General features: G+C 42.4%; 1 protein-coding gene across 6 annotated transcripts in view; it reads left to right on the top strand.

Moving 5' to 3' along the window:
- The window catches only part of TRERF1 (transcriptional regulating factor 1), a 221,414-nt gene that overhangs the window by 103,334 nt on the left and 91,324 nt on the right, over positions 1 to 26,756 (top strand). The window contains exon 1 of one of the 6 annotated variants that reach the window (XM_056568197.1): positions 24,746 to 24,861. The exons of the other annotated variants lie outside the window; for them this stretch is intronic. The gene's annotated coding sequence lies outside the window, so the exon portion shown is untranslated. Of the gene's footprint in view, positions 1 to 24,745; positions 24,862 to 26,756 lie in introns of those variants that run through there. 6 annotated transcript variants of the gene reach the window in all.

Genomic DNA, 26,756 nt, shown 5'->3' with positions numbered 1-26,756 from the left:
CGACTCATCGTTCCACTGACCTCCTCTATCATGGAGTTGACACACCCCTTTACACATTAGGCTAGGTTAACACGGTCATTGTGCTCTGACATGCTTAAAGGGGTAATCCGCGGCTCAGCGTTTGGAACAAACTGTTCCGAACGCTGGAGCCAGTGCCGGGAGCTCGTGACGTCATATCCCCGCCCCCTCATGATGTCACGCCCCACCCCCTAAATGCAAGTTTGTTCCAAACGCTGACCAGCGGAGTACCTCTTTAAGGTCCATTTTTTTGCGCCAAACCAACCTTGAACGGTTTGGAGCATAACTGACACCGCTGGGTTCCGACGGATCCCATTTACATGCCTCCAAACAAGCCTCCAGTTCAAGTTAAGCCACACTTCATAGTGTGTTCAGGCCCTATTAAAAAAAAAATAAAGTAATATAATTTAAAAAAATATTTAAAGTAATATTTTACAATGTCAAGTTAAAAATGCAATATATAACATTGAAAGATTTTAAAAAATATATACATTTTAAAAATTTTTATTTTTTTATATTTTCACACCATTATAAAGGTATTGTAAACTTTGCACTAGAAACTACAGAAAATGTAGTTTGATTGTTTTACAAAACTTGGTAAAAAGTGGCCCAAAAAATGTCCCCCCTATATGTTTCACAGTGATAGGTGCTTATGTCTGGGGTATAGGTACAAGGGTCCAGACATGGCGGACATCAGGCTTTACAGCTACCCGGCCTGCGCCACTGTTGTTTTTCATTTCCTTTTACATCTATGTGTCTGTAGCCGGGGTGAGGAAGTCTGTGTCACGTCACTACAGTCGCGCTCAGTATTACAGTAACTGTAGATGTCGGCGGCAGATGTCTTGTAACCTAAACAGAAAAATATTCCAAGTTACAGTGTTTTTTCAGAATGAAAGTTTAGTGCCAGTTGTGAAACTCCTTCTCCATGAGCTAATCTGAAAACCTGACTCAGAAGGAGATTTGCTTATTGAGCACTTTTTTTTTTTACCGTAATATCGCCTCAGCTACTTTTTGTTGATATTTTTCTTTTTTTTTTGTTGAAACTGATACATGTATCAGCACAGATACTAAATAAAAAAAAAATAAAAAACTTTATTATATTACCAGACCAACTATTCTAAGGTAATTTCTGGGAACTACTTTATTTTATTTTTTACAAAAACCTGTGTCAATTGTATGTAGGATGGTCAATTGGATTAAGGCCTGGACTATGGCTTCTTTTTGTGAATCCATGCTTTTGTGGATTTGGATGTGTGCTTGGGTCATGGTCAGGCTGAAAGTTGAACTTCCTCTTTATCTTCAGCTTTGTAATGGATGTCTGAAGGTTTTGTGCCAAAATTGGGATTCAGAACTGTTCATAATTCCCTCCACCCTAAGGCTCTGGTTCCAGCTGAAGAATAACATCCCCAAAGCAAATTAAAAAGAAAAAAAACATCCCAAAAGCATGATGCTACCACCACCATACTTCACTGTGGGTAGGGTGTTCTTTGAGTGATGTTCAGTGTTTTTGAGACAAACATACCTTTTGGAATTATGACCAAAAAGTTTAACGTTAGTTTCCTCAGACCATAACACATTTTCCCACCTGCCTTTGGGGAACTAAATGTTTGTTTTTGCATACTTCATCTGGGTTTGGATGTTTTTTTTTTTTATTGTAAGAAAAGGCTTCTGTCTTGCCATCCTACCCGGTATCCCATTCATATGAAGAATACGGGAGAATGTTATCACATGTAGCTCACAGCAAGTACTTGCCAGAAATTCCTTAAGTTCCTTTAATGTTGCAGTAGGCCACTTGGAAGCCTCCCTGACCAGTTTTTTCTCATCTTTTCATCAGTTTCATCCAGTTCTTGATAATGTCTCTGTTGTGCCATATTTTCCCTACTTGATGATGACTGTCGTCACTGTGTTCCATGGTATATCTGATGCTATGGGAATTCTGTTGTACTCTTCTGCCGACCAATATTTTTCAACAATGAGATGCCTCTGATGCTTTGGAAGCTCTCTGCAGACCATGAGTGGAATTTACTAGTTATGTTCTATTGTCAGTTCATTTTTAGAGCACATTTGTTGCAGGGATTATGACGGACGTGCAACAAATTTATCAAAATGTCACACGGCACTCCGTAAGTTTGTTGCATGGCAAAATCACCTCAGAAAAGCTATACTTGAGTGCACTACTTGCTGGCGGCATATCTAAGGAACCGAAAGGTTGTTAACCTTGGCGGATGGCTTTGTTTGCTCTTATTTTTATGGAAGAAATCATGTTTTTGAGCAGTACCTTTTATTTTTACAGTACATTTACCTTTGTCTTACTTTTTGCAGAGCCATATCCCTAACCACTATTCTAAAGTGTTAAAAATTTACTAGTGTAGGTATGGATACCTCAGAAAATTCCTCGGTAGACCCTTCTTCATCACCTAGTCAGGGCAGTAGTTCTGGTGTAGGTAAAAAAAAGATGTTGCAATATTAACCCCTTAAGGACTCAGGATTTTTCAGTTTTTGCACTTTCGTTTTTCGTCCTTACCTTTTAAAAATCATAACCCTTTCAATTTTCCACCTAAAAATCCATATTATGGCTTATTTTTTGCGTCGCCAATTCTACTTTGCAGTGACATTAGTCATTTTAACCAAAAATGCACAGCCAAACGGAAAAAAAAATCATTGTGCGACAAAATCGAAGAAAAAACGCCATTTTGTAACTTTTGGGGGCTTCCGTTTCTATGCAGTGCATATTTCTTATCTTTCTTATCATTATTCTGTAGGTCCATACGGTTAAAATGATACCCTATTTATATAGGTTTGATTTTGTCGCACTTCTGGAAAAAATCATAACTACATGCAGGAAAATGTATACGTTTAAAAATGTCCTCTTCTGACCCCTATAACTTTTTTATTTTTCCACGTACAGGGCGGTATGAGGACTCATTTTTTGCGCCGTGATCTGAAGTTTTTATCGGTATGATTTTTGTTTTGATTGGACTTTTTGATCATTTTTTATTCATTTTTTAATGGTATAAAAAGTGACCAAAAATGCGCTTTTTTTGACTTTGGAATTTTTTTGCGCATACGCCATTGACCGTGCGGTTTAATTCATGATATATTTTTATAGTTCGGACATTTACGCACGCGGCGATACCACATATGTTTATTTTTTTATTTTTTTACACTGTTTTATTTTTTTTATGGGAAAAGGGGGGTGATTCAAACTTTTATTAGGGAAGGGGTTAAATGACCTTTATTAACACTTTTTTTTTACTTTTTTTTTGCAGTGTTATAGGTCCCATAGGGACCTATAACACTGGACACACTGATCTCTTGCACAGATCACTGGCGTGTATTAACACGCCTGTGATCAGTGTTATCGGTGCTTGACTGCTCCTGCCTGGATCTCAGGCACGGAGCAGTCATTCGCCGATCGGACATCTAGGAGGCAGGTAAGGGCCCTCCCGGTGTCCTGCAAGCTGTTCAGGACGCCGCGATTTCACCGCGGCGGTCCCGAACAGCCCGACTGAGCAGCAGGGTCACTTTCACTTTCACTTTAGAAGCGGCGGTCAGCTTTGACCGCCGCTTCTAAAGGGTTAATACCGCACATCGCCGCGATCGGCGATGTGTGGTATTAGCCGCGGGTCCCGGCCGCTTCATATCGCAGGAGCAGGCGCAGGACGTAAATATACGTCCTGCATCGTTAAGGGGTTAAAAAGTAAACATTTTCAGGGGTACTCCAGTGGAAAATTTTTCAACTGGTGCCAAAAAAGTTAAACAGATTTGTAAATTACTTCTATAAAAAAAATCTTAACCCCTTCCCTCTTTGGCGATTTTTATTTTTGCACTTTAGTTTTTTCCTCCTTACCTTTAAAAAATCATAACCCTTTCAATTTTGCACCTAAAAATCCATATGATGGCTTTTTTTTTGCACCACCAACTTTGTAATGACATCAGTCATTTTACGCAAAAATCGACGGCGAAACGGAAAAAGAAATCATTGTGCGCCATTTGGTAACTTTTGGGGGCTTCCGTTTCTACGCAGTACATTTTTGGTCCACCTTATATTTATTCTGTAGGTCCATACAGTTAAAATGATACCCTACTTATATAGGTTTGATTTTGTATTACTTCTGAAAAAAAATCATAACTACATGCAGGAAAATTTATACGTTTACAATTGTCCTTTTCTGACCCCTATAACTTTTTTTTTTGAGGGCTTATTTTTTGCGTCGTGATCTGAAGTTTTATCGGTACCATTTTTGTTTTGATCTGACTTTTTGATCGCTTTTTATTAGGGATCGACCGATTATCGGTTTGGCCGATAATATCGGCAGATATTCACGATTTTGGACATTATCAGTATCGGCACCTTGAGCTGCCGGGAAGCTTTTACTTTCACTTTAGACGACTTTGATCGCCGTGCCTAAAGAGTTAATGCTGGACATCAGCCCGATCGGTGATGACTGGCATTAGCCGTGGGTCCTGGTTGCTTATAGCAACCGGGACCCACCAGGTATGATGCGCGCTCACCTGCTGAGCGCTCGTCATACCTCGAGAGCCGCTTATGGACATTTATAAACGTCCATTTGTGGCAAGGGGTTAAAGAGGTACTCCACTGGAAAACATTTTTTTTAAATCAACTAGTGCCAGAAAGTTAAACAGATTAGTAAATTGCTTCCATTTGAAAATTTTAATCCTTCCAGTACTTATCAGCTAGTATATGCTACACAGGAAGTACTTTTCTTTTTGAATTTCCTTTCTGTCTGACCACAGTGCTCTCTTCTGACACCTCTGTCCATTTTAGGAACTGTCCAGAGTAGGAGAAAACCCCCATATCAAACCTCTTCTGCTATGGACAGTTCCTAAAATGGACAGAGGTATCAGCAGAGAGCACTGGGGTCAGACAGAAAGGAAATTCATGCTGGGAGTTGAAGTTTTGCAACATCGGGGGTGGGGGGGGGGGCACAGTTTGAGACCACTGCTCTACCTGAAATGTCACACAAAAGTCCCATGCTAACAGGCTGAAAATGTCCTGCGACAAACTTAGAACACAAAAAGGAGGGTAAATGGTATGATAAATCCCCCTTATGGAAAAATGTATGCAACCAGGTTATTGTGAGTTACTTTTTATTTTCCCCTCAAAAAGAGGAAGTTTTATAGTCCTCTTATGGTCAGTATGGTGTTGTCTCAGCAGCTCCTCCTTGTCTCCCGAGATGACACATCATCCTCTGCCGTCTCAAGACCAGCCGCCCCCCAGAGCCTACATCACCATCTCCTGTCATATACAGATATATATATATATATATATATATATATATATATCTTTACTGAAACATTTAGGAATAATGACGTGTACTTACAGCATGATGCCTTGTGCTTAGCAATGCTACAGACAGAGGAGCAGATGGAGAATGATTTGCAGGTGCTGCAACTGCACTGATTGTATGATATTCTGCTGTGAAATTAGATGTTTTGCAACAGCTCTGGGAGCTGTGGGAGAGACCTGATGGGAGGACTGTGATGAAGAGCTGGGAAAAAGCAGTGCATTCTGGGAATTGTAGTCCTGGGCAACTGCTCAACCAGGAAGTGCAGAACTAAGATTTATCTAATAAAAATTCCTGATGTATAGCTAAGTTTATTCTAGTACAGGTCTTTCCATTATAATGGCAAACCTCCTGCTCTTTGTCTTCATATGGGTGAACATTTTAGAATGGCCTTATTAAAGGGTGGGTAACGTCTCTGAGAAATACAATTCAATATTCACGACTGAAAGTTTTGTGAGGCAGATATTGCATGTATTTTCTTATACTGCTGTTAGGGTTACATAAGCATGAGCTAAACTGGAAAAGCTGGTCAGCTGGTTGCCTTTGAGCAGTGAACTTGTTCATCCTGGTACACAATGTAGAATGCAATTTGTATTTACTCTCCTGGAGCTGCTGCCATCCCATGCTACAATGCTGGAAAATCTTCATCATGGTCTGACCGGTGCTTGCATATAGGGTAACATTTGTGACTGTTTTCACAAGTCAAGGCGAGAAAAAGTTATGCGATCTGGCATTATCGTGCAAAAGAAATAAAAGTATGCATACAGCCAGCATACACATTCTTAAGAGTAGACCTATGTTAAAGGGGTATTCCAGGCCAAAACTTTTTTTAATATATCAACTGGCTCCGGAAAGTTAAACAAATTTGTAAATTACTTCTATTAAAAAATCTTAATACTTCCAATAGCTATTAGCTTCTGAAGTTGAGTTGTTGTTTTCTGTCTAACTGCTTTCTGATGACTCACGTCCCGGGAGCTGTGCAGTTCCTATGGGGATATTCTCCCATCATGCACAGCTCCCGGGACGTGACATCATCATTGAGCAGGTAGACAGAAAACTTAAGAAGCTAATAACTATTTGAAGGATTAAGATTTTTTAATAGAAGTAATTTATAAATCTGTTTAACTTTCCGGAGCCAGTTGATATATATAAAAAAAAGGTTTTGCCTGGAATACCCCTTTAATATAGTCAGCCCTTTGATAGCAGTGAAAGAGGTCATGATTTATATTAGAAGCACACTCTTTCTGGATTTGCATTATAAACAATACAGTGTAATTAAATCGTCTGAGATGACTCTGCTTACTCTGCCACAGTCTAAACAGCAAAGCTGACAAGTAAGAAGCAGAAACCAACTATTGACCTGTGACCAGGATAAAAACAGGGAGATTGCAGTGATCTTTTAGATAGATAATTACATTAAAAACAACACAGGCAAATATAATTAATAATAAATACAATTAAAATCCTGTCATTTTCTGTGTTTGCTGATCGGACTATTTAGGATAGTGCAGTACATACTCACTATCTCAGTGTTTCCCAACCAGGCTGCCTCCAGCTGTTGAAAAACTACGACTCCCACCATGCCCGGACAGCCTTAGGCTGTCCGGGCATGCTGGGAATTGTAGTTTTTCTACAGCTGGAGACAGCCTTGTTGAGAAACACTGCACACAAAGAAACTGCACACATATCACAGATTTGCTAATGATTGCATTATCGGCTGTCCAGCATGTGAAACACAATCCTACCATAGACAGGCCAGAAGTAGGAAACCAGGGAGCGGTGGAGATGAGAGGCCTGTAATGTATGAGGTTGTGTACTTTAGGGAGTGATAGAGAGAAGTTGACATCACACAAGTTGGAGACGCTATGTCTAATAGGTTGCACCAGTGGGTAAACTCCCTTATTTCTGAAGAAGAGTTACATTGAATATGTTTTTTCAAGTGGAGCTTGCATGGTCTTTAAAGGGGTACTCCACTGGCCAGCGTTCGGAACATTTAGTGACGGTCGTGGTGTGATGTCATGAGGGGGCGTGGCCAAAACCCTGCAGCGCGCACGCAGCGTTCGGAACTTAATGTTCTGAACGCTGGCCAGTGAAGAACCCCTTTTAAGACTCCACGTGCCTTTTGCCACTCTCCTCAAGTTGGAACTCTACCCCAACAGTCCCACTAGTTGGAAATAAACAGGTAGAGACACTATATTAGTCAGTGACTAAATTTAGGTTGAACGCAATTTCTAAAGATCGGAGAGTGACGTCAAACTGATTTTAAACTGATGTAAGGCTGTATGCACACCACGTTTTTGCAATACAGTTCCCGTATCAAGTTTTTGATGAAAAACAGATTCCTCAAAACCTGACTAAACTGTATCAAATCGTGTGTACAAATTTCAATCGTTTGAAAAATGGTGTCCGGTTGCATCCATTTTTTAAGAAAAAATCGTATACATTTTGAACTTTTCACTCCATTTTGAATGGAAAAGTTTAACTTGTTTGATTGAAATTCCAATAAAAAAAACTGTGCAAAGTCAAAAACCGTATGGTGAAAACCGTATGGAACCGTACGCACATACGGTTCTGTACGGTTCCCATTGACTCCCATGTTAAAAAAAAACATATACGGTTTAATACGGTTTTCCACCCGGACCAAAGACTACGGTTTTGGGTACGTGTAAAAAAAAAACGGACAAAACCTTATAATATGCGAAACGGACTAAACCGGATGATGCGTTTGACATAACGGTTTACAATGTTAAGTCAATGCATACGGTTTTATGTACAGTTCCGTACGGTTTTTAACTTGAAACCATATACGGGAACTGTATAGCAAAAACGTGGTGTGCATGCACCCTAAAGCATATTCTACATTTATGGTGATGCATAAAATATTTCTGTTTTATTTTTGGCCTAAGATGCCATTGCCACCTCATTTTGTCAAGTTTCTAAATGAGTTTAAATGAAATGCTGTTACAGAACGTAGATACACTGCATACAATACATTTAGCCTGCACTATAGTGGTGTATGTAGAAGAAAGGGGGCCTCGTAGGAAATATCGAAATGGGCCTCCTTTTAATGTGTGGAGAGAAAAGTCTGGTTTATTTCCCCTTGCTTGTCTATTCTAAGTTTATACCAACTATTTACTTTTCGGAATAAGAAGGAAAGTGACACAATGCTTTATTTCCATCACCCAGCAAAATAAAAGTAAAATAGAAAACCCTGGAGGTGAGTGCCTCTTTTTTCTTCTTTTGGAAAGTATATCGATCACCACAAAAAAATTAAAAAAACACGCCTAGGTCGAATAAAGTAGAACTTTTAGCAGACACGTAAAATATATAAAACAGTTTTTTTCATATCAACTGGCTCCAGAATGTTAGACACAATTGTAAATTACTTCTATTAAAAAAATCTTAATCCTTCCAGTACTTATTAACTTCTGACACCTCTGTTCTTGTCCAGAGTAGGAGTAAATCCCCATAGGAAACTTATCCTGCTCTGGACAGTTCCTGACATGGACAGAGGTGTCAGCAGAGAGCACTGTGGTCAGACAGAAAAGAACAACTCAACTTCCTCTGTAGTATACAGCAGCTGAAAAGTACCGGAAGGGTTTTTATTTTTCAATAGAAGTCATTTACAGATCTGTATAACTTTCTGGCATCAGTTGATATGAAAAAAAATTGCTTTCCGACGGAGTACCCCTTGAAGGTGTTAAGCCCCCCCCAGGGGAATTTATAAGCAATCATTAGTTTGCTTATACTAATCCCTTCTATCCTATTGCATAGCACTGATAGATTACATCCGTGCTCTGCATGTACAAGCAGATTTTGCGGCAGCAGTCATTTTTCTATTGAAAGTGTAGCAGTCGCTTTATAAACTTTTGATATGTACTAGAGACCTGTCAAACGTTTTGACCAGTCGGGGTCTGAGTGTTATGACCCCCCCCCGGCCAATTGTTAGAACGAGCGGGGTGAAAAGCGTGGCTGACAGAGACAATCCCATAAACTCATTATAAGATTGTTTTGCTTAGCGTGCTCTTTTCCCAGCTTGTTCTAGCTATCAGTCGCCATCTAAACTCTCAGATCCAGTACTGGATGCAAGCTTTTTTTTTTTTTATAGATTTCAGACTAATGCTGAAGTCCTAAATCTCAGACTGTAGCCGGGACACAGGCAAGCTCAGCACTGCTCCCTGCCAGGGAGCAGTGCTGAGCTTTTCTGTGTCCCGGCTGCAGTCTTAGATTTAGGACTCCAGCATAAGTCTTAGATCTATAAAAAAAAAAAAAAAAAAGGCTTGCGGCCAGTACTGGTAGGGAGACCCCTAGTGGTCATTTTTTCAAAGTGGAAAATTAAATAGAAAGAAGCATATTTTTTTATAACATGCTATTGGAAAGTTATTCTGCATACATTAATCTATAATATATCAAAAGTTTTTTTTGATGAAAGGTACCCTTTAAACTTAAAACACAGTGTCAAAAGAAAAAGTAGGGGTCGGCACTACTGACTCCAATACGGGGTATGACTTTAGCAAAGTCCACTAATGGTGGTGCTCAATATATGATCCCATACAGAAAGAAATGGATGGCACTTCGCAGCATTGCTGTTTTTCTTTCATATTCTCAGCAGCTTTCCTTGCAGACCCATCAGCAGAATACAGGCTGCATTGTATGTGATGTTCAGGTTCCGGATTTTCCAACAGCTTCTGCAACGTATTGACAGAATACCATGAATGAATAATGTATAAATGAATTCTATTACACTACAAAACACTTGAATTATTTGTCCCCTGTCCCTTTATATTATTTCAGAAATTTGAACACGTATCAGTAAATGACCAGGCACCAAAACATAGGTTATATTTCCTGACACGTCTGACTATACAGCTGGCAGCCTGCCAGTTTATTTAATCTCTCGAAAGCAGAGATAACTCGTATGCTGTGTGTAAATAGGTGTTAATGTAAAAACATAAAGGATACTCTCCCCCCCCCCCCCTTTTTTTTTTTTTTTTTATTCATACTGAAGTCTGGGATTGTATGGAATCTATGGAATGATATAACCTCTGGTTTATATAGTATATCAGCAGTAAGTGAACTTTACACAAGGCATTGAACTCTGAGGTTAGTTTATTAGCTCTTTTATTCTTGGATTAGGATTAAGTAGATCACAGTTTGGTGTTAGGTGTATATACAGGATAATTATAAAAACTGCAACAAGAATAAATATACGCTCTAGAGCCAGGGGCGTAACTATAGAGGTAGCAGAGGTAGCAGTCACACCAGGGCCCTGGTGCCTAAGGGGGCCCCAAAGCACATCTGCCCCATAAAAGACCAGTATTATAATTGGCATATGGGGCCCTGTTGCAGATTTTGCATCGGGGCCCCGAAGCTACAAGCTACGCCTCTGTCTACAGCAGTTACAGCAAACTGGTACAGGTGACACACATGACACTTCAGCATTTCAGGCACATCTGTCCTTTACGTTAGAAGGGCTTTAAATGCGTTGGCATCAGTTTAAAGGGGTACTCCGCCCCTAGACATCTTATCCCCAATCCAAAGGATAGGGGATAAGATGTCTGATCGCGGAGGCCCGCCGCTGGGGACTCCAGCAATCTCGGATGCAGCACCCCAGACATCCGTGCCAGATGGCTGGCGATGCAGGACGGAGGCTCATGACATCAGGGTCACGCCCCGCTCATGATGTCACGGCCACGCCCTCTCATTGCAAGTCTATGGAAGGCCATCACGCCCCCTCCCATGGACTTGCATTAAGGGGCCATGGCCGTGACATCACGAGCTGGACGTGACCGTGACGTTAAAAGCCTCTGGCGCTGCACCCGATGCTCTAAACAAACGGATAAGGGATAAGATGTCTAGGGGCGGAGTACCCCTTTAGGGGTCTCTGTCATTTAAAAAAAATATTTTGACTGATCAGTGGAACGAGCGGGGATAAGCGCACATTACCATGCTTCAGCAGCCAACCCTCTCCGGCTCCCAGAGATGTATGTCCTGCTTCACAGGACAACCCCATAGACTGCAGGACAGAGATCACTACAAGCTGGGGAGTGAAGTGTACTACCACTTGCTTCTCCTCACTCATTGTACTGATCAGTGGAGGTCTCAGAGACCCCAACCGATCAAAACTTTTAATTAGAAAACTCAAAGTAATACTGTACTTACAGCTAATCCATCCATATAAACATACCCCAAGGAGTTTCAATGAAGCTTATCTATACACTGCTACTGGAGATATTTATAGTTGGTGGGACAGTTTAGCTGTGTCCATAGACATAAAGTTATCTTTGGATCACATGAAATCTGGCAACAAAAATGTATTTTATTTGGACAGCTTATAAGGTACTTGAGGTTGCCAAAAACCTTTGATATGTCCTATTTTTTCATCGGTCGGGTTCTGGGTTGATCATACCCAACAGATTACTAGAACTAGCAAGGAGGAGCTTACAGTTGAGTGCTGCTTCTCCCCACTTTCTGTGCATGCGCTCCAAGATGGCCCCATAGAGTTACATTTTAAAGGGGTACTCCGCCCCCTCCCATGGACTTGCATTGAGGGGGCGTGGCCGTGAAGTCACAAGCAGGGCATGACAGTGATGTTAAGAGCCTCTGGTGCTGCACCCGATGCTCTAAATGAACGGATAGTGGATAAGATGTCTAGGGGCAGAGTACCCCTTTAGGGGTCTCTGTCATTTAAAAAAAATCTTTTGACTGATCAGTGGAACGAGCGGGGAGAAGCGCACATTACCATGCTTCAGCAGCCAACCCTCTCCGGCTCCCAGAGATGTATGTCCTGCCTCATAAGACAGCCCCATAGACTGCAGGACAGAGATCACAACAAGCTGGGGAGTGAAGTGTGCTACCATTTGCTTCTCCCGAGTTTCTACATTGAGTGCTGCTTCTCCCCACTTTCTGTGCATGCGCCCCAAGATGACCCCATAGAGTTACATTTTAAAGGGGGTACTCTGGCCCTAAGACATCTTATCCCCTATGCAAAGGATGGGGGATAAGATGTCTGATCGCGGGGGGCCTGCCACTGGGGACCCCCCACAATCTCTCATGCAGCACCCACCTGTCTCAGCTGCACGAAGTGATGATCGCTTCATGTCTGAAGCCGACGACCACGGGTTCGGAGTATCGTGAAGTCACAACTCCGCCACTTGTGACATCACGCCCCGCCCCCTCGATGCATGCTGTCACGCCCCCTCCCATAGGCGGCCCCGTGGTTGTGAGGCTTCAGACACGGAGCGATCATCGCTTCGTGCAGCTGAGACTGGTGGGTGCTGCATGAGAGATTCCAGGGGTCCCCAGAGGCGGGACCCCCGTGATCAGACATCTTTTCCCCTATCCTTTGGATAGGGGATAAGATATCTTAGGGCTGGAGAACCCCTTTAAGGCTGTCTCAGTCACGTGGCACAAAGCTGAAAAAAGAAAGCACCGCACCTTTCCCGGCTTGATCTAGCAATTAGTCTGGTTCTGAACACTCAGACCCTGATCGATCAAAGAGTCCCTGGGACATGTAAAACGTTTTCTGAAAACTCAGTTACCTTAACACTCAAGATTTCTCTGTGAGAATAGGGCAACCCCAATCCTTATGCCCTACTGCCTTGGATGTCAAAGATGATGGTCCTATGTTCCATAGCCCCATGAGCCAAAGCAGAAAGTTGGTGACAAGCCGTGTATTACATGTACTAAGGTCCACCACAGCGGGTCGCATCATCCCTCAGCAGATCTGTTGTATGCCAGGGACTTCCAATGTTCAGGGAATTGCGGAAATTGGTGGCAGCCTTGAAAGCCATGCATCTATAGACTTTAATAGAAGACGGGGAACATGCACAGCAAATAGGTAACATGTCAAGTTAATGTGCAGAGCTGCGTCTCCAGGCATTATGTGCAGAGTTGCATCTCCAGGCATTATGTGCAGAGCTGCGTCTCTAGGCATTATGTGCAGAGCTGCGTCTCCAGGCATTATGTGCAGAGCTGCGTCTCCAGGCATTATGTGCAGAGCTGCGTCTATGGGCATTATGTGCAGAGCTGCGTCTCTAGGCATTATGTGCAGAGCTGCGTCTCCAGGCATTATGTGCAGAGCTGCGTCTCCAGGCATTATGTGCAGAGCTGCGTCTCCAGGCATTATGTGCAGAGCTGCGTCTATGGGCATTATGTGCAGAGCTGCGTCTCTAGGCATTATGTGCAGAGCTGCGTCTCCAGGCATTATGTGCAGAGCTGCGTCTCCAGGCATTATGTGCAGAGCTGCGTCTCCAGGCATTATGTGCAGAGCTGCGTCTCTAGGCATTATGTGCAGAGCTGCGTCTCTAGGCATTATGTGCAGAGCTGCATCTCCAGGCTCCAGTGCCAGAAAGCTAAACAGATTTGTAAATTACTTCTATTAAAAAATCTTAATCCTTCCAGTACTTATCAGCTGCTGAAGTTGAGTTGTTCTTTTCCGTCTGACCACAGTGCTCTCTGCTGACACCTCTGTCTGTCTCAGGAACTGTCCAGAGTAGGAGCAAATCCATATAGCAAACCTATCCTGCTCTGGACAACTTTCTGGAGCCAGTTGATATGGAAAAAAAAAGTTTTTTCATGTAATACCCCTTTAAGCACAGGCTGTGCATGCGCGCTGTGAATCATTTGTTTGGTGAACAATTTCCCTCTCTTTTTGAAAAAAAAAATGTTTTTTAATAGAATACCCCTTTCATTTATTCTCTATGGGACTTCCAAGCATTGCCAAGAGATGAACGTGGATCTAAATTCCAGCGAGCAAAATCCCTTTTAGTAAATCAGGGCTAATGTCCCATTTACTTCGAGTGTCGGGTAATTTTCTGAGTGTTATTTTTTCCGCAGACTATTTTTTCTCACATGTATTTATCAATGTTTCGCACATGTCGGGAAAATTCTGTTGCACGATATAAAATTCTGTCGCACGGGGAACAAAAGTGTCGCACAGGAAAAATAAAGCGTTAAGCCAATAAATAAAGCAAAGTAACTCTGCAACAGGACGTAACTTTACATTCATGCTCATTAATGGGTTAACAAACAAAAAGTAAAAAAAAAAAAAAAAGGAAATAAAAGCCAAGATAAAAAAATAGATAAATTCCCAAAAAACTAATTTAAAAAAATGAAACGTAATCTAAAAAGGGGACAAAGTCACAGGATTTTCATTCATTCATTCATTATTTTCCTGGTGGGTTTTTAAATACAACTGTCGGGTTTTCGGGAAAATGTCAGAAACACACCCCCTAATTATGCAAACCACGCCCCTTTAGTCAGGTTAAAAAAATACCCAGAGTAATTGGAAAACCGTTGAGTTTATACTAATAAAATGTGTCGCACAAAGTGTCGCAGAGGACGTGCGGCACAAATTGTGTCGCATAACCCGATAAAAAGAGTCAGGATCATGTTAGTAAATCAGGGCTATTGTATTTCTTTGCCAAATTCCGCTTCAAATTCTACACCATACAATCTCGGTGTACATGTACCATTACACTGTGGTCATTCAAATCATTGGGTTGCTTGTGTGGGACAGGACAGGTTATAGGGGGTTAAAAAGACCCTCTTTGTAGCCGCTCTTCACACTGCACAAAAGATACCGTATATACTCGAGTATAAGCCGACCCGAATATAAGCCCAGGCCCCTAATTTCACCCCAAAATCCCAGGAAAAGTTATTGACTCGAGTATAAGCCTAGGGTGGGAAATACATCATCCCCCCATGTCATCATCCAGACCCCCGTCATTAACACCCCCGTCATCATCACCCTGTCATCATCCCCCCCCTTCATCATCACCGCCTGTCATCATCCAGACCCCCGTCATTAACACCCTCATCATCATCACCCTGTCATCATCCCCCCTTCATTATCATCACCCTGTCATCATCCCCCCTTCATCATCACCGCCTGTCATCATCCCCCTTCATCATCCCACACCCCCCTTCATCATCCCCTTGTCATCATCCCACACCCCCCCCCTTCATCATCCCCTTGTCATCATCACCACATGTCATCAGCCCCCCCCCCCTTCATTATCACCGCTTGTCAATGTCTGATACAGTGACCTTCAACCTGCGGACCTCCAGATGTTTCAAAACTACAACTCCCAGCAAGCCCCGGCAGCCATCGACTGTCCGGGCTTGCTGGGAGTTGTAGTTTTGAAACATCTGGAGGTCCGCAGGTTGAAGACCACTGTGGCCTTCGACATCATCTCACCGCCTTTAGTTTTTTACTCACCTCCGCTCGGCGGGGCGTTAGGGTGCGCTGGTCCGGTGCTGCAGGACTGTCCGGTGGGGAGGTCGTCCGGTGGGATAGTCGTTCCGGGCTGCCATCTTCACCGGGGGGCCTCTTCTCCGCGCGCGAAATAGAGGCGTTGCCTTGACGACGACGCAGCGGGACAATGCTAATGAACGTCCCTGTGCGTCGTCGTCAAGGCAACGTGACTATTCCGGGGCCGGGCCCGAAGCGCGGAGAAGAAGCCCCCCCCCCCGGTGAAGATGGACAGCCCGGAACGACTATCCCACTGGACAACCTCCCCACCGGACAGTCCTGCAGCACCGGACCAGCACACCCTAACGTCCCGCCGAGCGGAGGTGAGTACAAAACTAAAGGGGGGGGGGGGGTCTGGATGATGTTGAAGGCCGCAGTGGTCTTCAACCTGCGGACCTCCAGATGTTTCAAAACTACAACTCCCAGCAAGCCCGGGCAGCCGATGGCTGCCGGGGCTTGCTGGGAGTTGTAGTTTTGAAACATCTGGAGGTCCGCAGGTTGAAGACCACTGAGGGCGGAGAGTTCACTCGAATATAAGCCGATGTGGGTGTTTTCAGCACGAAAAATCGTGCTGAAAAACTTGGCTTATACTCGAGTATATACGGTATATGAAAATGGGGTTATAAGACTAGGCAACCTCTGTAAACATTCTATGGAATAATACTAGGATGTTTAGGTAAACGTGTAAGTACATGAATCTGATTTCCATTAAAAATGCACATTTTTCTAGGAAACTCCTATTATGATTCATAAGACCCAACCCGTATGGCTACATTTGCATTATTTCTAGCTCAGCTCTGGAACAAAACTTTTGCCCTGTGAAATCTTTCTTGCCCTTTGCAACCAAATATCATCCTTTAAACTAGTGGTCTCCAAACCGTGGCCCTCCAGGGCCACAGTTTGGAGACCACTGCTCTAATTTAAAGGGGTACTCCGGTGGAAAACTTTTTTTTTTTTTTTTAAATCAACTGGTGCCAGAAAGTTAAACAGATTTGTAAATTAGTACAAATAGAACAGAAATGAAGCTGCACTCACCGAATCTTCTTGCAGTGCTATTTATTCGCTGAACATTACAGGGTGCCAGGTAAGAGATGAAGGTGCGTGTAGAGCAGCTCTACACGCACCTTCATCTCTTACCTGTCACCCTGTAATGTTCAGCGAATAAATAGCACTGCAAGAAGATTCGGTGAGTGCAGCTTCATTTCTGTTCTATTTGTACACACTTACTGTGAGTTTTTGGAGGCTTTGCACCATTGATTCAGTGCGAATACAGCGGCACACACTTTACTGCTCCAACATGCAACAGGAAAAGTTAGTCTCTAGTGCCAGCCCACTCCCTCTCTGGTGTAAGATTTGTAAATAACTTCTATAAAAAAAAATCTTAATCCTTCCAGTACTTATTAGCTGCTGAATACTACAGAGGAAATTATTTTCTTTTTGGAACACAGAGCTCTCTGCTGATATCACGAGCACAGTGCTCTCTGCTGACATCGCTGTCCATTTTAAGAACTGTCCACTCTGGGGTACTCCGGTGGAAAAGGTATTCATAGTCTTCCATGGATTACTAATAAAAAATAAAAAAAACATGTATGAAACCAAGCTTCCCCAGTCCACATTTTAGTCTTTGATTAAACGTGTACTCCGGCGGAAAACTTTTTTTTTTTTTTTTTTCAACTGGTGCCAGAAAGTTAAACAGATTTGTAAATTACTTCTATTAAAAAAATCTTAATCCTTCCAGTACTTATTAGCTGCTGAATACTACTGAGGAAATGATTTTCTTTTTGGAACACAGTGCTCTCTGCTGACATAACGAGCACAGTGCTCTCTGCTGATATCTCTGTCCATTTTAAAGGGGTATTCTGGTGGAAAACTTTTTTTTTTTAAATCAACTGGTGCCAGAAAGTTAAACAGATTTGCAAATTACTTCTATTAAAAATTATTAATCCTTCCAGTACTTATTAGCAGTTTTATACTACTGATGAAATTCTTTTCTTTTTGGATTTCTTTTCTGTCACGACCACAGTGCTCTCTGCTGACACCTCTGTCCATTTAAGGAACTGTCCAGAGCAGCATAGGTTTGCTATGGGGATTTTCTCCTGCTCCGGACAGTTCCTGATACGGGCATCAGGTGTCAGCAGAGAGCACTGTGGTTTTGACAGAAAAGTAATCCAAAAAGAAAATAATTTCCTCTGTAGTATTCAACCGCTGATAAGTACTGGAAGGATTAAGAATTTTTAATAGAAGTAAATTACAAATCTGTTTAACTTTCTGGCACCAGTTGATAAAAAAAAAAAAAAGTTTTCTACCAGAGTACCCCTTTAACCCCTTAAGGACGCAGGACGTAAATGTACGTCCTGGTGCGGTGGTACTTAACGCACCAGGATGTACATTTACGTCCTAAGCATAACCGCGGGCATCGGAGCGATGCCCGTGTCATGCGCGGCTGATCCCGGCTGCTGATCGCAGCCAGGGACCAGCCGGCAATGGCCGACGCCCGCGATCTCGCGGGCGTCCGCCATTAACCCCTCAGGTGCCGGGATCAATACACATCCCGGCATCTGCGGCAGTGCGCGATTTGAATGAATGATCGGATCGCCCGCAGCGCTGCTGCGGGCGATCCCATCATTCATAACGCCGCACGGAGGTCCCCTCTCCTTCCTCCGTGCGGCTCCCGGCGTCTCCTGCTCTGGTCTGTGATCGAGCAGACCAGAGCAGAAGATAGCCGATAACACTGATCTGTTCTATGTCCTATACATAGAACAGATCAGTATTAGCAATCATGGTATTGCTATGAATAGTCCCCTATGGGGACTATTCAAGTGTAAAAAAATTTTTAAAAAAAATGTAAAAGTAAAAGTAAAAAAAATTTGAAAAATCCCCTCCCCCAATAAAAAAGTAAAACGTCCGTTTTTTCCTATTTTACCCCCAAAAAGCGTAAAAAAAAATTTTTATACACATATTTGGTATCGCCGCATGCGTAAATGTCCGAACTATTAAAATAAAATGTTAATGATCCCGTACGGTTAACGGCGTGAACGAAAAAAAAAAAAAGTCCAAAATTCCTACTTTTTTAATACATTTTATTAAAAAAAAAATTATAAAAAATGTATTAAAAGTTTTTTATATGCAAATGTGGTATCAAAAAAAAGTACAGATCATGGCGCAAAAAATGAGCCCCCATACCGCCACTTATACGGAAAAATAAAAAAGTTAGAGGTCATCAAAATAAAGGGATTGTAAACGTACTAATTTGGTTAAAAAGTTTGTGATTTTTTTTAAGCGCAACAATAATATAAAAGTATGTAATAATGGGTATCATTTTAATCGTATAGACCCTCAGAATAAAGAACACATGTCATTTTTACCATAAATTGTACGGCGTGAAAACTAAACCTTCCAAAATTAGCAAAATTGCGTTTTTCGTTTTAATTTCCCCACAAAAATAGTGTTTTTTGGTTGCGCCATACATTTTATGATATAATGAGTGATGTCATTACAAAGGACAACTGGTCGCGCAAAAAACAAGCCCTCATACTAGTCTGTGGATGAAAATATAAAAGAGTTATGATTTTTAGAAGGCGAGGAGGAAAAAATGAAAACGTAAAAATTAAATTGTCTGAGTCCTTAAGGCCAAATTGGGCTGAGTCCTTAAGGGGTTAAAATGGACAGAGATATCAGCAGAGAGCACTGTACTCATGATGTCAGCAGAGAGCTCTGTGTTCCATAAAGAAAATAATTTCCTCTGTAGTATTCAGCAGCTAATAAGTACTGGAAGGATTAGGATGTTTTAATAGAAGTAATTTACAAATCTGTTTAACTTTCTGGCACCAGTTGAAAAAAAAAAAAAGTTTTCCATCGGAGTACCCATTTAATCAGAGACTAAAACGTGGACTGGGGAAGCTTGGTTTCATAAATGTTTTTTTTTCTATTAGTAATCCATTGTAGACTATGAATACTAGGCTAAGAGAAGCTAGGGCAGAGACTGTTACAAGCACTCACCTGTTTTGTATAAAAGAAATACAGCTTAAAGGGGTATTCTAGGAAAAAAATATTTTTATATATCAACTGGTTCCAGAAAGTTAAACAGATTTGTAAATTACTTCTATTAAAAAATGTTCCAATAATAATCAGCTGCTGAAGTTGAGTTGTTCTTTTCAACAGTGCTTTCTGCTGACATCTCTGCTTGTCTTGGAAACTGCACAGAGTAGAATAGGTTTCCTGTGGGGATTTGCTTCTACTTTGGACAGTTTCTGTTACGCCCCCGTGTGACGTCACACGCCGCCCCTCAATGCAAGTCTATGGGAGGGGGCGTGACAGCTATCATGCCCCCTCCCGTAGGCTTGCATTGAGGGGCGGAGCGTGAAGTCACACGGGGCGGAGGCGTGACGTCACACGCCGCCGGCCTTGTGGTCGTCGGTAATCAGACCCGGAGCGAACACGCTCTGGGAACTGATTACAAACGGGGTGCCGCGTGCAAGATCACGGGGGTCCCCAGTGGTGGGACTCCCGCGATCAGGAATCTTATCCCCTATCCTTTGGATAGGGGATAAGATGTCTAAGCACCAGGGAACCCCTTTAAAGGGGTATTCCAGGATTATTTTTTTTATTTGACTATGCTACAGGGGCTGTAAAGTTAGTGTAGTTCATAATATAGTGTCTGTACCTGTGTTTAAAGGGAACCAATCATCAGATTTTACCCTATATAACACTTGGCAAAGCGTTATATAGGGTAAAATCTTTATCCTCACCATCCCCGGGGGACGCTTCTGCCCCCAGGGATGGTGAGTATATGAACTTATAAACTAGTCACCCCCACGCCCGTAAATAGTTACCGGGGTGGGCGCTCCTCTTACCTAGTCCACTTCTACGGCCGGCAGCGACGCCCACTCCGCTTGATTGACAGGCCACGTCATTGCTCTGTTCTGTCTGTTCGCCAGTCAATGTTTTAGTCTCTCTGATTAAATTAGAGCAGTGGTCTCCAAACTGTGGCCCTCCAGCTGTTGCTCCAAGTTTTATTTTTAACAGCATACAAAATTACTGTTGTCTCAGGTTTCCCCAGGTTGCAGTGCAGCCCCAGGCATTACATCACTAGTCAGGTGATCAGGGGGAGCCTGTCTGTGCTTCAGTGGGTGGAGCGACCGCTGGGTGGGAAGAAGATCATTTTGCAGTAAACTGTAGGTTTGCAACAGCTGGGGGCACCCTGGTCAGAAAACACTGGTCTATATTGCATTGAAGGGAGCACAGGTGTGTTTAAATGGGTGGGGTGGCTGATGTGTGTGAGTGTCCTCACACTTACATGCAAGGAATTATGGGATTTGTAGTTTGAGAGAACGAACTCCAACAGGAAATAGCCAGTTCACAAAAAGATGTGAGCTTCAACTTTATGGTAATCTCACAACATAACCATTTAGTCCCAAGACAAGCACTTTTTAAGCATGTCCATTCCTGTCTGACAGGTGCGTACTAAAATCACCTTATGGTGGAGAACCCCTTTAAGTGAAATATCTAAAATTATAATTATCGCACAGTGCAGCATAAATTGTAAGTACTTAAAATGTATGTACAGTAGAGATACATATAAGTGGCTAGCAGTCTAAATGAAATTAGTAAGTTCATTTCGGTCGTTTAGACTGAGTTCGCCAAGGGCTCCGGTCCGGACAATCCAGATGGCTTCCTTCTTGTAGAGCAGACGTGTCCTATCGTGGCCAGATTCTACTCCTTCCAAGCCTGTACATTGTAGATCTTTACTGTCACCATTATGTGCTATTCTTATTAGAGATGAGTGAACTTACAGTAAATTCGATTCGTCACGAACTTCTCAGCTCGGCAGTTGATGACTTATCCTGCATAAATTAGTTCAGCCTTCCGGTGCTCTGGTGGGCTGGAAAAGGTGGATACAGTCCTAGGAAAGAGTCTCCTAGGACTGTATCCACCTTTTCCAGCCCACGGGAGCACCTGAAAGCTGAACTCATTTATGCAGGATAAGTCATCAACTGCCGAGCCGAGAAGTTCGTGACGAATCGAATTTACTGTAAGTTCGCTCATCTCTAATTCTTATGTACTTGATCATCCTGGTTGCTCCGACCCCAGTTTGCAATGAGTGTATATGTTCTCTGTATCTCGTAAACATGCAGCGTACCGTGGAACCGATGTAGAATCGCCCGCAATCGCACCATAGACAATAGATTGCTATTTGCTTCTGCATCATATCAATTGTTTTATTTCAATATCACATCCCCCTATAGTCATTCTATTCATTTTTTTTTCATTTGTGTACAGTAGGGACAATGGGGGGTATCTATAAAACCTTTAAAGGGGTATTCCACTGCTCAGGGTTTGGAACAAACTGTTCCAAACACTGGAGCCGGTGCCGAGAGCTCGTGACAAGCGATGAGCGAACTTACAGTAAATTCGATTCGTCACGAACTTCTCGGCTCGGCAGTTGATGTCTTTTCTTGCATAAATTAGTTCAGCTTTCCGGTGCTCCAGTGGGCTGGAAAAGGTGGATACAGTCCTAGGAGACTCTTTCCTAGGACTGTATCCACCTTTTCCAGCCCACCGGAGCACCTGAAGGCTGAACTAATTTACGCAGGAAAAGTCATCAACTGCCGAGCCGAGAAGTTCGTGACGAATCGAATTTACTGTAAGTTCGCTCGTCTCTACTCGTGACGTCATAGCCCCGTCCCTTCATGACGTCACGCCCCACCCCCTCAATGCAAGTCTATGGGAGGGGGCGTGACGCCCCCTCCCATAGACTTGCATTGAGGGGGCGGGGTGTGACGTCATGAGGGGGCGGTGCTCTGACGTCACAAGCTCCCGGCTCCAGCGTTCAGAACTGTTTGTTCCAAACACTGAGCAGGGGAATACCCCCTTAACTCTATTATTTTGGCTGTAATTTGTCGCTTGTTTTTTTTTTTTTTTAGCGCAGTTGTTTTTTTTGCGACAATGTTTTGCGCCAAACCAAATAGAATTTTCTTTTCAAAGTGACATTGGAAGTCATGATTTCAGTTGGCATCATGCAGTGGTCAGGAATCGTTTGGTGCAACTGCGCAAATCTACACCAGTCCTCAGCTGGCTTACAAAGTAACTGTGGACAACATTATTAGAAAGCCGCACATTTGTAGCACGGGTTAAAAAGTCGCACAAAAAGTCACAGGGGAAGCATTATACCAAGTGGAGTACTGAAGTAAGAAATGTGATCAGCATCAGATTTGTAACATGCCCTGCGAATTTTGTGCAGGTACTCAGTGTCCACTATAAGAATTAACGGAGTTCTGTAGTCAAAAATAACTTATCCCCTATCCAAAGGATTGGGGATAAGTTGTAGATCGCAGGGAGTCTGAGCGCTGGGGCCCCTGCGATCTCCTGTGTGGGGTCCCGGCAGTCGGCTGGAGGGGGCGTGCCGACCCCCGCACAGAGCGCTGGCCGACACGTCACCTCCATGTATCCCATAGAGATACATGGAGGGGGCGTGTCGGCCGCGGCTTCTTGTGGGGGTTGGAACAGCTGCTTACGGCAGACCGCCGCAGCGCTGTTCAGGAAATCTATAACTTACAGTATCCCTTTGGATAGGGAATAAGTAATTTTTCGCTGCACTACTCCTTTAAAGGGGTACTCCACTGCTCAGCGTTTGGAACAAACTGTTCCGAATGCTGGAGCCGGGAGCTCGTGATGTCATAGCCCCCCCCCCCCTTCACGACGTCATGCCCGCCCCCTCAATGCAAGTCTATGGGAGGGGGCGTGACGGCTGTCTTGCATCAAGAGGGCGGGGCATGATGTCATGAGGGGGTGGGGCTATGACGTCACGCACTCCCGGCGCCAGCTCCAGCGTTCGGAACAGTTTGTTCCAAACGCTGAGCAGCGGAGTACCCCTTTAATGGAGTAAAAAGACGTTCACCTACTCCACTTTTCATCAATACCCTCCTAATGTCCTCACGTAAAGTTTCCTTTTACTTTGTTTCTATTTAGCCAGGTTTTTTGTGTATTTTTCTCTGTCTGCAATTTACAGCTTAGGCTGGGTTCACACCACGTTTTTGCAATACAGTTTTGTATCAGGTTTTTGATTAAAAAAAACGGATTCCTCAAAACCTGACTGAACTGTATCAAAACGTGTGTACAAATTTTTATCTGTATACGGTTTGAAAAATCATGTCCGGTTGCATCAGTTTTTTAAGAAAAAAACGTATACGTTTTTAACTTTTCACTCCATTATGAATAAAGTTTTACTTGTTTGATTGAAATTCCAAGAAAAAAAACCTGCGCAAAGCCAAAAACCCTATGGTGAAAACCGGATGGAACTGTACCCACATACGGTTCTGTACGGTTCCCATTGGCTCCCATGTAAAAAAAAAAAAAAAACGTATACGGTTTAATACAGTTTTTCACCGTGGTAGACTACAGTTTTCTGTCTGGGAAAAAAAGTAAAAAACTGTATGGTTTGAAAAACGGAGACAACCGTATACATTATGGTGCATACAGTTTTGAATGGGAAGTCTATGGGCACAGTTTTCTGTACGGTTGCATACGTTTTTTTTTATGAAACCGTATGCCTAAACCGTATAGTAAAATCGTGGTGCACACCCTTAAACCAGGTAAATGTATTCTACCATATCCACGTCCTAGACATTAGATTCATATATAACATTGGTGAGTCTGAGGAAGAAGCACAGGAAATTAAAAGAGGAAGCATCAGCGAATGTTTTGTGGTATCCAAAAATAAACAGGATTGACCAATTCATTTTTCATTGGAATTCAGGTTTTGGCTCCTGATCAGAACCAGATCCAGATCCTGCGGGATGACTGAATAACACACTGGGCATCTTTCAGAAGGAAGTCATTTGTTGCCATTCGCCAGGTCAACATACCGCACCATACTTTTCTGATGTAGTTAAAATAAAAGACTGTGAACACCTTTAAATATATATTTTTTATTGCACTGCATATACTGTTAGAAATAATATAGCTTTAAAATTGTTTTTTATAAAAAAAATGGGCTTCTGCAGCTTGCATGTTTAGCAATACAATGCAAGCTGCTTCCATCCAACGATGTATTCTGCAGGTTCTTACGACCTAAACCTTAATCTTAGTTCTAATCCAATTTGATATGAGTTTATTTGACTTGATCTTATTAGGTTAAAACTTAAATCAACATCCAGAAGAGCAGAGATAGAGCTGTTAGAGAGCTGTCTGATGGAATGAACACAGAATGGCACTTAAAGGGTTATCCAGGAAGAATAATTTTCTAATTAGGGTCAGGAAGGTGTGGAGCTGCGCTTCCAGGTATCGGAATCTGACTTATAGGCACATACTGTAGTCACATGACATCGGAGAAGGAAAATGGCTTAATTGGGCCCTATTTGGACATTTCCACTTAGGGGTGTTCTCCCTTTTGTTGCCAAAGTTTAGACATTAAACGTTATTTTGAGGGGACACAACATTAAACACTGTTATACAGGCTGTACACTCACTACTTTACATTGTAGCAGAGGGTCATTTCCTCAGTGTTGTCACATGAAAAAAAATGAAGCAAATACTTACAAAATATGAGGGGTGGAGTCAGTTATGGGATATACTGTATATATAATGTGAGGGGTGGACTCAGTTATGGGATATACTGTATATATAATGTGAGGGGTGGACTCACTTATGGGAGATACTGTATATAATGTGAGGGGTGGAGTCACTTATGGGAGATACTGTATATAATGTGAGGGGTGGACTCACTTATGGGATATACTGTATATAATGTGAGGGGTGGACTCAGTTATGGGATATACTGTATATATAATGTGAGGGGTGGACTCACTTATGGGAGATACTGTATATAATGTGAGGGGTGGAGTCACTTATGGGAGATACTGTATATAATGTGAGGGGTGGACTCACTTATGGGATATACTGTATATAATGTGAGGGGTGGACTCACTTATGGGATATACTGTATATATAATGTGAGGGGTGGAGTCACTTATGAGATATACTGTATATATAATGTGAGGGGTGGACTCACTTATGGAAGATACTGTATATAATGTGAGGGGTGGACTCACTTATGGGAGATACTGTATATATAATGTGAGGGGTGGACTCACTTATGGGAGATACTGTATATATAATGTGAGGGGTGGACTCACTTATGGGAGATACTGTATATATAATGTGAGGGGTGGACTCACTTATGGGATATACTGTATATATAATGTGAGGGGTGGACTCAGTTATGGGATATACTGTATATATAATGTGAGGGGTGAACTCAGTTATGGGAGATACTGTATATAATGTGAGGTGTGGACTCAGTTATGGGAGATACTGTATATATAATGTGAGGGGTGGACTCAGCTATGGGATATACTGTATATATAATGTGAGGGGTGGAGTCACTTATGGGATATACTGTATATATAATGTGAGGGGTGGACTCACTTATGGGAGATACTGTATATATAATGTGAGGGGTGGACTCACTTATGGGAGATACTGTATATATAATGTGAGGGGTGGACTCACTTATGGGATATACTGTATATATAATGTGAGGGGTGGACTCACTTATGGGATATACTGTATATATAATGTGAGGGGTGGAGTCACTTATGGGATATACTGTATATATAATGTGAGGGGTGGAGTCACTTATGGGAGATACTGTATATATAATGTGAGGGGTGGACTCACTTATGGGATATACTGTATATATAATGTGAGGGGTGGACTCACTTATGGGAGATACTGTATATAATGTGAGGGGTGGACTCACTTATGGGATATCATGTATATAATGTGAGGGGTGGAGTCACTTATGGGAGATACTGTATATAATGTGAGGGGTGGACTCACTTATGGGATATCATGTATATAATGTGAGGGGTGGAGTCACTTATGGGAGATACTGTATATATAATGTGAGGGGTGGACTCACTTATGGGATATACTGTATATATTGTGAGGGGTGGACTCACTTATGGGATATACTGTATATATAATGTGAGGGGTGGACTCACTTATGGGAGATACTGTATATAATGTGAGGGGTGGACTCACTTATGGGAGATACTGTATATATAATGTGAGGGGTGGACTCACTTATGGGAGATACTGTGTATATAATGTGAGGGGTGGACTCACTTATGGGAGATACTGTATATAATGTGAGGGGTGGACTCACTTATGGG

Source organism: Hyla sarda, chromosome 3, assembly GCF_029499605.1.
Source record: "Hyla sarda isolate aHylSar1 chromosome 3, aHylSar1.hap1, whole genome shotgun sequence".
Classification (NCBI taxonomy): Eukaryota; Metazoa; Chordata; class Amphibia; order Anura; family Hylidae; genus Hyla; species Hyla sarda.
The sequence above is the reverse complement of the archived record's forward strand: the minus strand, read 5'-3'. Positions and strand labels throughout refer to the sequence as shown.